The 8,015-nt window shown below is 43.5% G+C and overlaps 1 non-coding gene across 1 annotated transcript; it reads right to left on the bottom strand.

Annotated features, from left to right (window-relative positions):
• Positions 1 to 248: 248 nt before the first annotated feature.
• LOC119820165 lies at positions 249 to 406 on the bottom strand. Its single transcript, XR_005286426.1, has one exon. It is a non-coding gene; the product is annotated as a U1 spliceosomal RNA (small nuclear RNA).
• Positions 407 to 8,015: the final 7,609 nt, after the last annotated feature.

The raw sequence follows: 8,015 nt of genomic DNA, 5'->3' as shown, positions 1-8,015 counted from the left end.
GGACTCAGCACATATCGCAGACTGGTTTGTCGTCAAAAATCTTCCTGCTCCAGCCTGGTCAGTGTGGGATTACAGGCATGAGCCACCATGTCTTTTCAAACAATTTATTGTTTGAGGTAGATATCTTATGACACGGTTCTGAATAGCCTGGGACTCATCATGTAGCTTTTGCTGTCGGGATCACAGGCATGAGTCACCACACCCAACTTGAAATTGCCCCCTGCTCCAACACAGAGCTATATCCACCCCCAGAGCTGGAACACTGTCTCCCACTACCACAAATTATACAGTTGAGTGCCCCCAATTTTTGGGAAATCGCTGAAGTCAGTATTCTGCAGGTGCAATGGATGACCCTTCTCCCAGAAAGCTACCTTCTTGGCCATTCTATGTCCTGCCAGGTAAGTATTGCCATTTTAATTTAGAAAATCACTTCTCAGTTTTTCTCTTTTTGCTACAATGCTAAGCCCTGGTTCAATCAGTGTCCCTAACTTGGTCTCCATGTTTAATTTGCATTTTCTGTAAGTTGCTGGATACTTGTCTCGAGTGATCTGGAGGCAGAGATTAATGTGTAGTTTTTGAAATCATTATGGACACTAGTAATAGAAGACTTTCTATTCTAGCCCTTTTGGAGGACAGTGTATGTTAGGAATTGGGGGAGTCTATTTTTGGTGATTTGATGAGAATAGAATCGTGGGGTGTAGAGTTTGAAGGATTGAAGTCAGCAAGCCTTTTGAGTTTCTAGTTTCATTGCATACTTGATGGCAGCTCTCAGAATGTTTTTAGTCCTTGGAGATTTCTTTCTATCCCCAAACATTGTATTTCGAGACCTTAATTCTACTTCATGCCTCCTTGGCTTCCTTGGTAATTTTTTTCTGCAGTCTTTGTCTTAACTTTATCTTCTGCTGCTTGGGCAGCCCATGTACATAAAGCTTTTTAAACAAACAAACAAACAAACAAACAATTTTCCCATTATTTCTGCTTCAAAGTCTAGTTTTTCACATGTATACAAATGTGTCTGTCAGCCTTGACATTGCTTCTGAGAGGACAGACAGACATCTAACAAGAGTTGTTCTCCAAAAGCACTACTATGGCATTAGTTCTATTTCTGTCACTGTGACAAAATACCAGAAACAATCAGCTTAAAGTAGGAAAGATCCATTTTAGCTCAAGTTTCAGAGATTCAGACCGCAGTCCCTTGAACCTATTTCCTTGGGCCAGGGAAAGCACAATGCATCATGGGCCAGGGAAAGCAAAATTCATCATTGTAGGATTTACACTGGGAAAAGAATTTACACTGGGAAAGAGGTGCTCCCCTTATGGAGGCCTGGAAGAAAGCAGAAAGCAAAAGGAGAGATGGAGGTCACAATATCTGTTGTGGAATATTATTTTAAAATGTGCTACATTTGTTTATGCTGTGGAGCATTTGTTTTAATGATGCAAAGATGTGTTGCGTTCTTTTGTGTTCCATTTGTTTAACTTTGTGAAGCTGTGCTACTTTGCCTGTCTAAAACACCTGATTAGTTTAAGAAAGAACTGAATGGCCAACAGCAAGGCAGGAGAAAGGACAGGCAGGGTTGACAGGCAGGAAGAATTAATAGGAGGCGAAATCTGGGGAGAGGAGAGCAAGGAATGAGAAAGATGAGGAGAGGAGGACTTCAGGGTCCACCCAGCTACGCAGCAGACCACGGAGTAAAAAATAAAAAAAAAAAAAACAGAAATACAGAAATAGGGAAAGGAAAAAGCCCAGAGGCAAAAGGTAGACAGAATAATTTAAGAAAAGCTGGCAAGAAAAAAAGCAAAGCTAAGGCCTGCCATTCATAAGAAAGAATAAAACTCTGTGTGCATTTATTTGGGAGTTGGGTGGCAGGTCCCCCTAAGATATCCCATGTTCTCACTTCATCCTGCTGCCTCCACTTAATGTCCTGGCTGGACCATGCCTTTAGTACTGGGTACTAAACCTCAGAGCCAAGTTGCAGTAGTTAAGACTAGTAATTTCTGCCACCTAGAATGAGAGTCCCATTGGAAAACAAGTTCCGTGTGTGTGTGTGTGTGTGTGTGTGTGTGTGTGTGTACGTATACGCAGATGTATATGCCTGTGCGTGTGTGTGTGTGTGTGTGTCCGTGTACACAGATGCATATGCCTGTGCGTGTGTGTATGTAGGAGGCCAGAGGAGGATGCTGGGCACCCAGCTCTACCACCAATCCACCTTACTCACTTGAGATAGGGTTTCTCACTGAACTGGAGCTAGGCTGGCACTGAGCGAGCTGTAGTGATTGTCCTGCCTCTGCCACTCACAGTGCTAGAGTGACAGGCACATGCGGTCCAGCTGTCACATTCAGGTCACCATGCTTATGTAACAGGCATTCTTACCCACTCACGGGTCATCTCACCAACCACATATATATATTTTTTTTAATGCTTGCTCAGAGCCTAATTCTGTGTTAAGCCCATTATAAGCATCTAACCTCATTTCATCTCCATGCCTTATCTCTGTAGCAAGCCTTTCTTAGAAGTATGCTTAATTTCTAAACGAGGAACCTGCGGTTTAGAGAGGCTGGGCAAGCACAGATAATCATTTAGCTGATGAGTTATAGGATCATAGCATCCATACCCATGCAGTGCGCTTAGAGTGAAAGATTTTAAGTTTTCTTTTATTCCCATGTAGAAGGACACCGCCCTGTTTCCTGGCTTCAGTCGTGACACTTCTTATCTCCTTCTTACCTCACTCCAGGCTTCAGCCACATGTACAGATTTACTGTGAACAGACACAAGCCAGACTTCCTCATAGCTTCTCGACTTGTCAAAGGCTGCTGCGCCTGCCTGACCTAGAGGATTTGATCCACTCCTCACCTTTTCCATCAGTTGAGAGCATCCTCCAGAATAAGGTCAAGCATTGCTGCTCCCGTGAAAGCTTCTAAGTCAAGAGCTTTTCCTTGCTCCTCCCGTGTTTCTCTGCAGCATGAGTGTGTTGGTATTGCTTTGTTGTTTTTGTTTGTGACTTGCGTGAGGTGCAGCCTTGTCTGTATTCTAGAAGTTAGCTGGTAGGACTTCCTGAAAAACAGACCTTGAGAGCGGGACCTAGGATGAAGAGTGGGGTTCTGAACTGGGCAGAAGGGAAGTTGAGCAGAAGAGTTATGTCAGGTGTCTCTATGGAGGTGAAACTGTCCTGTGGCAACTCCTCACTGAGGTGAGGGGTCAACTTCTATACTCCAAGGACTACTCGTCATTAGATGTAGGCTGTTCCTGGGAGAGGACGTAACTGGAGGCATCATAAGAACAGCTTGGTAGAAGTAGCTTTGAGCCTATGATACCCAAAGACCGTTGGACATCTCAGCTCTGCATAGTGTACTTCTTTATAAAAGTTGCCATGGTCATGTAGTCATGGTGTCTCTTCACAGCTATAGAAATCCTAACTAAGACAGAAGTTGGTACCAGAGATAGTCACATTGTTATGATAGGCCTGGCCATGTGTTTGTTGGAGGAATTCTGACTTTGGTAGTTTGGGTTAGGAAATCAGTGGAATGGGTTTTAGTGGTAACTCTAATGAAAATTTATAAAGAAAAGGAGCAAACTGAGCAGGGTAAATTACAAATTAAAATTTTTGAGTAAAAAAAAAAGAGCACCAGGAAGTGAAATAGAGCTTAATGCTGTGTTCAAGGAGGTAAACAGATTCAGAAATAGGATAAAGGGATTGGTTACCTCAGGGCAAGATTCCACCAAGCTAAATTTCCAACTTGTGAAAAGGAACTAAAAGAAAGTTTAGAGCCAGGTGTGGTGGCGCACGCCTTTAATCCCAGCACTCAGACAGCAGAGGCAGGTGGATCTCTGAGTATGAGGCCAGCCTGGTCTACAGAGCAAGCGTAAGCCGTGAAAGACAAAAAAGCTGGTGAAGATGTAATTGAATGATGGGATCATGTTCCAGCCCCAGGAAGCAGTAGAACTTGGCAGCTTGGGCCATGTGATCTTGGATTTAGAGTTAAGGACAGAAGAAAGGAGTTATGGAAGAAAGCTGCTGAGATCAGGCATAGATCAGGGGTGTCCCTGAAGAGTGCTCTAGTAGAGAGATCATTGTGTGAAGCTGTGAAGTTGAAGCCTGGATTGCCTTGGAGAACCCAAGATGTTAGAGATGCCAGAGTCGTGAGATACCTGCCAAGGAGAGCTGCTAACAAGGAGTGGAACCAGCCCAAGGGAGAGAAGTGTGTTGCAGTTAACAAAGCTGAACATAGTTGGAGATCTGAAGAGCATTTTGACATCAGACATGGAGCTGCAGAGTCTGTTGTTTGCCCAACCAGTTTTCAGTCTTGCTTTTGTCCAGTACTGCCTTGCTATGCTCCCTTCCCTGCATTTTGGAATGGTAATTAGTATCCTGTGCCATTATATGTTGGAAATATGTAATCTGCTTTTTGATTTTTATGGGGGATTACAGTTAAGAGATTGCCAGGCGTCTCAGAAGAGACTTTGAACTTTAAACAAGTTTGAGACTGTTATAGACTTTGGGGTTTTTGGAAGTTGTACTAAATGCATTTTTGTATTGTGGTATGGCTACAAGCCTTTGGGGGCCAGGGAGGGGAACATGGTAGTTTGAAAGAAAATGGCCCCCAAAGGGAATGGGACTATTTGGAAGTGTGGCCTTGTTGGAGGAAGTGTGTCACAGTGGGGGTGGACTTTGCTGTCTCTTGCTCAAGCTTCCCTCAGTGTGACTGTCAGTTGACTTTCTCTTGCCTGAAAGATGTAGCACTCTCAGCTCCAGCACCACATCTGCCTACATGCTGCCATGCTCCCTGTCATGATGATAATGGACTAGTCCTCTGAAACTGTAAGTGAGCTACCCCAAATAAATGTTTATGAGTTTCCGTGGTCATGGTGTCTCTTCACAATAATAGTAACTAAGAATCCATGAAGGAGTCTGCCTTCACATATATAGAACATGCAGCTATGTAGCTGAAGACTTACCTTGGTTTCCCAGGTATCCAGACCTGAATAAATCACACAGAAACTATATTAATTACAACACGGTTTGGCCAATGGCTTATGTGTATTCCTACCTAGCTCTTACATCTTAAATTAGCCCATTTCTATTATTCTGTGTTTTGTCACGAGGCTGTGGCTTACTGGGTAAAATTCTGACATCTGTCTCCTTTGGCAGCTACATGGTATCTCCTTGACTCTGCCTGCTCTCTCTCTCTCTGTTCAGATTTCCCACCTGGCTTTATCCTTATTCTGTTAAGTCATTCTCTGAAGCATCTTCTTTATTAACCAATGGTAATAAAACATATTCCCAGCATACAGAGGAAAATCCCACTTCACAGTTATGCTTCACACAGTCACGTTTAAAAATTGGAAACAATTTAGATGATGTGGATATAGCTTAGTACATTAATTACAATTGTGTTAAACATAGTTATTTGTTTGGTTTTTCAAGAAATTTTCAGTTGGTTTTGTATCATCAACATGTGATCATAAGCATAAGGTAAACATGTTTATTCATCATTATTAGAGCCTGGGACTATGCATGTGACTTTGAGCACCTACTTTCTTTTTTTATCAAGGTCGTAATGGATTAAATGGGTCCATTCCAGCTTTAAGCTGTGATTTAAGGTGCCAGTGTGCTGATAGTTGGGTTCAGCTTTAGTCTGTAGAATCTGTAAGCCAGAAATTCCCTCCCTCCTTGTTCCTGCATATTACTGAATTGACCCTGGGATATGGCATGAATGGTTTACAGCTTTCTGTAGATATAATGAGTTTTCATCCTGGTTCTCCTCATGCAGATGCAGAAATAGCCTATTGACCTTTGACCTCCAAATACCTGGAATCTAAGCCACTGATGGAGAGATTCAGAAAGAATGAGCTGTTGGTAGAGTTGTTCTCGAACGTGAGAGTGAAGGATGGGACACACAATCATGGATAGTAAAAGTCTTTGAATAAAATGATATTTATATCCCTCATTCACTCTAGGCAAATTTCAGAAACCCTAAGGGAATCTGTTTTATGGCTTGGGGTAAGTAATAACCCAGTAGTAGCAAGCTATCAGCTTCCTGTTTGCCTTCTGTCTAGAGTTCACAGACAACTACTTGCTTCTCCTCTCTGCCATCACTTGGAAAAACCCCAATGTTTCACCCACTCTTTTGTCGTAGATGGACATCCCTGGGACAGAAAGCTGTAAACCATTCAGCTCCTTCACTCTCACGTGTACGCAGACACAGGGAACTCCTAGAGAATAGGAAGAGGGTGTGATCATGAGAGTTGATGCCCAGGGCCTGAGCAGCCTGTCTACCTGGAGCCCCATCCTTCCTTCGGCTTCCACTCACATCCTCTTCTTAGTGTAGCTAAGACTTTGGTTCCATAAGTGGCGAGGACCCCTTAGTGTTGCCTAGAACATCCCTTGACTCCATGTGCAGAGGAATCTCGTTGCTGAGTTCTATGTCATCAAATTCTTTCATTAATTTGTTTTCCTAGTATGTGTAGATCATCCTTCGGTTCCCAGGAAACTCCAAGATAAATAAAGTGGGTATTTGTTTATATTGTTGCAACAGAGATTCATTCTTGGATGGGTTTAAGTGATAGACTTAGGAATGACAAAAAAAAAAAAAAAGAAGCCTTTTGAAAATATTTGTCCCCAGTATGATTTTGCATTTAGAGCAACAATGATGACCCAGTCCCAAGAGTCAGGAGGTCATCACTAAAAAAAATGACCCTTCTGTCATTCTGAGTTTAAAGCACATTTTTCTCCAAATCGAATGGAATTTTCCATGAAATACTGCGATTGTGTAGTTTCCTTCTCTTCTGCAATGTCTTGACACACAGCATCCAATAGCAGTGTTTTAAAACCGTACTCACAGAAACAAGCCTTCTGTTGCTGCCCTGGGGTTAAAAATCTCAAATCATAAAACTTGTCTTGCTGAATTTTCCAATTTTCCTAAAATTTCTCTTACTATGTGCCCAAGGCAGCTAAAATCTTGTGTGCCTGTTTTTGTGTATGGTGGTTTGGAGTGGAAGGTGGGGCTTGGAACTGTGCCCTTTCTTAACCATATCAGACATGTCTTGTTTGTGCTATGCTAATCTTCCAAGAGCTGGAAACCGAGCCAAGCTGACTGCAGGGCAGAGGCTGGAGTGGCTCTATCAATCACCGCAGGTTGGCTCACTTAAGCCGACCCAGACCTACAATCTCTCATGGCTGACTCTCCTCAGCTCTCAGAACAACCATGAACTTCAGTGACTTGTTTTGCTTCCTGAGCAATGGTGGTGGGAAGAGACTGAGCGATGGGGGATCTTTCAGAGGTTATGGTCCAGGAAGCAGTAAGAAAGCATGCTCGCAGGCTCACTGTCGCTGGCGGCAGGAGCTGGGGTCTCTGCTTGTGCTCAAACTTTTAGGAATAACAAGGAAATGTTTTCAGAGTCTAGAGGAAAAGGGCTTCTCTGAAGCAAGGGTGATCTTGAACTGCTTCTACCCATGCTCACATCTACACGGCTTTGTAGCCAGGCAAGCTTACCTCCGGCACGGTCAAGGTTCAGAAGGAATTATGAAAAGACAATGGCCTGCTAACCAAAGCAGATGTTTATAGGGCCCGTGCCCATCTTCATAGCCAGTAGTCATGCTGAAAGTGTAATTGTCAAGACTATCTTTACAAGTGCTGTGTGTGTGCGTGTGTGTGCGCGCATGTGTGTGTGTGCACATATGTTGGGGCACAGCAGGAAGTACAGATGGAGTTGAGAGGCAGGCTCAGGAGAACACACAGACACCATCTTAGGTCTCTTCAGTGGCCCTCCCTCACGCTTCATGTGTAACTTCACCTTTCTGCCACAGTATTTGTGCACCGGCCAGGCTCCTTCTGCCCTGGAATGACGTAATTAATTGTCTGGAAGAGTGACAGGCCAGCTTGGAAAAGGAACTGTATGCGTCAGAACTTGTTACTTCTACCTGTCAACAGACCCCTCCCTGATTCTCATCACACCTGTGACCCCCCCCCCCCTAACACCTATAAAGTGTTTACACTAGTACACTAGTCACTATGCT

Source organism: Arvicola amphibius, chromosome 7 (assembly GCF_903992535.2).
Source record: "Arvicola amphibius chromosome 7, mArvAmp1.2, whole genome shotgun sequence".
In the NCBI taxonomy this organism is placed as follows: Eukaryota; Metazoa; Chordata; class Mammalia; order Rodentia; family Cricetidae; genus Arvicola; species Arvicola amphibius.
The sequence above is the reverse complement of the archived record's forward strand: the minus strand, read 5'-3'. Positions and strand labels throughout refer to the sequence as shown.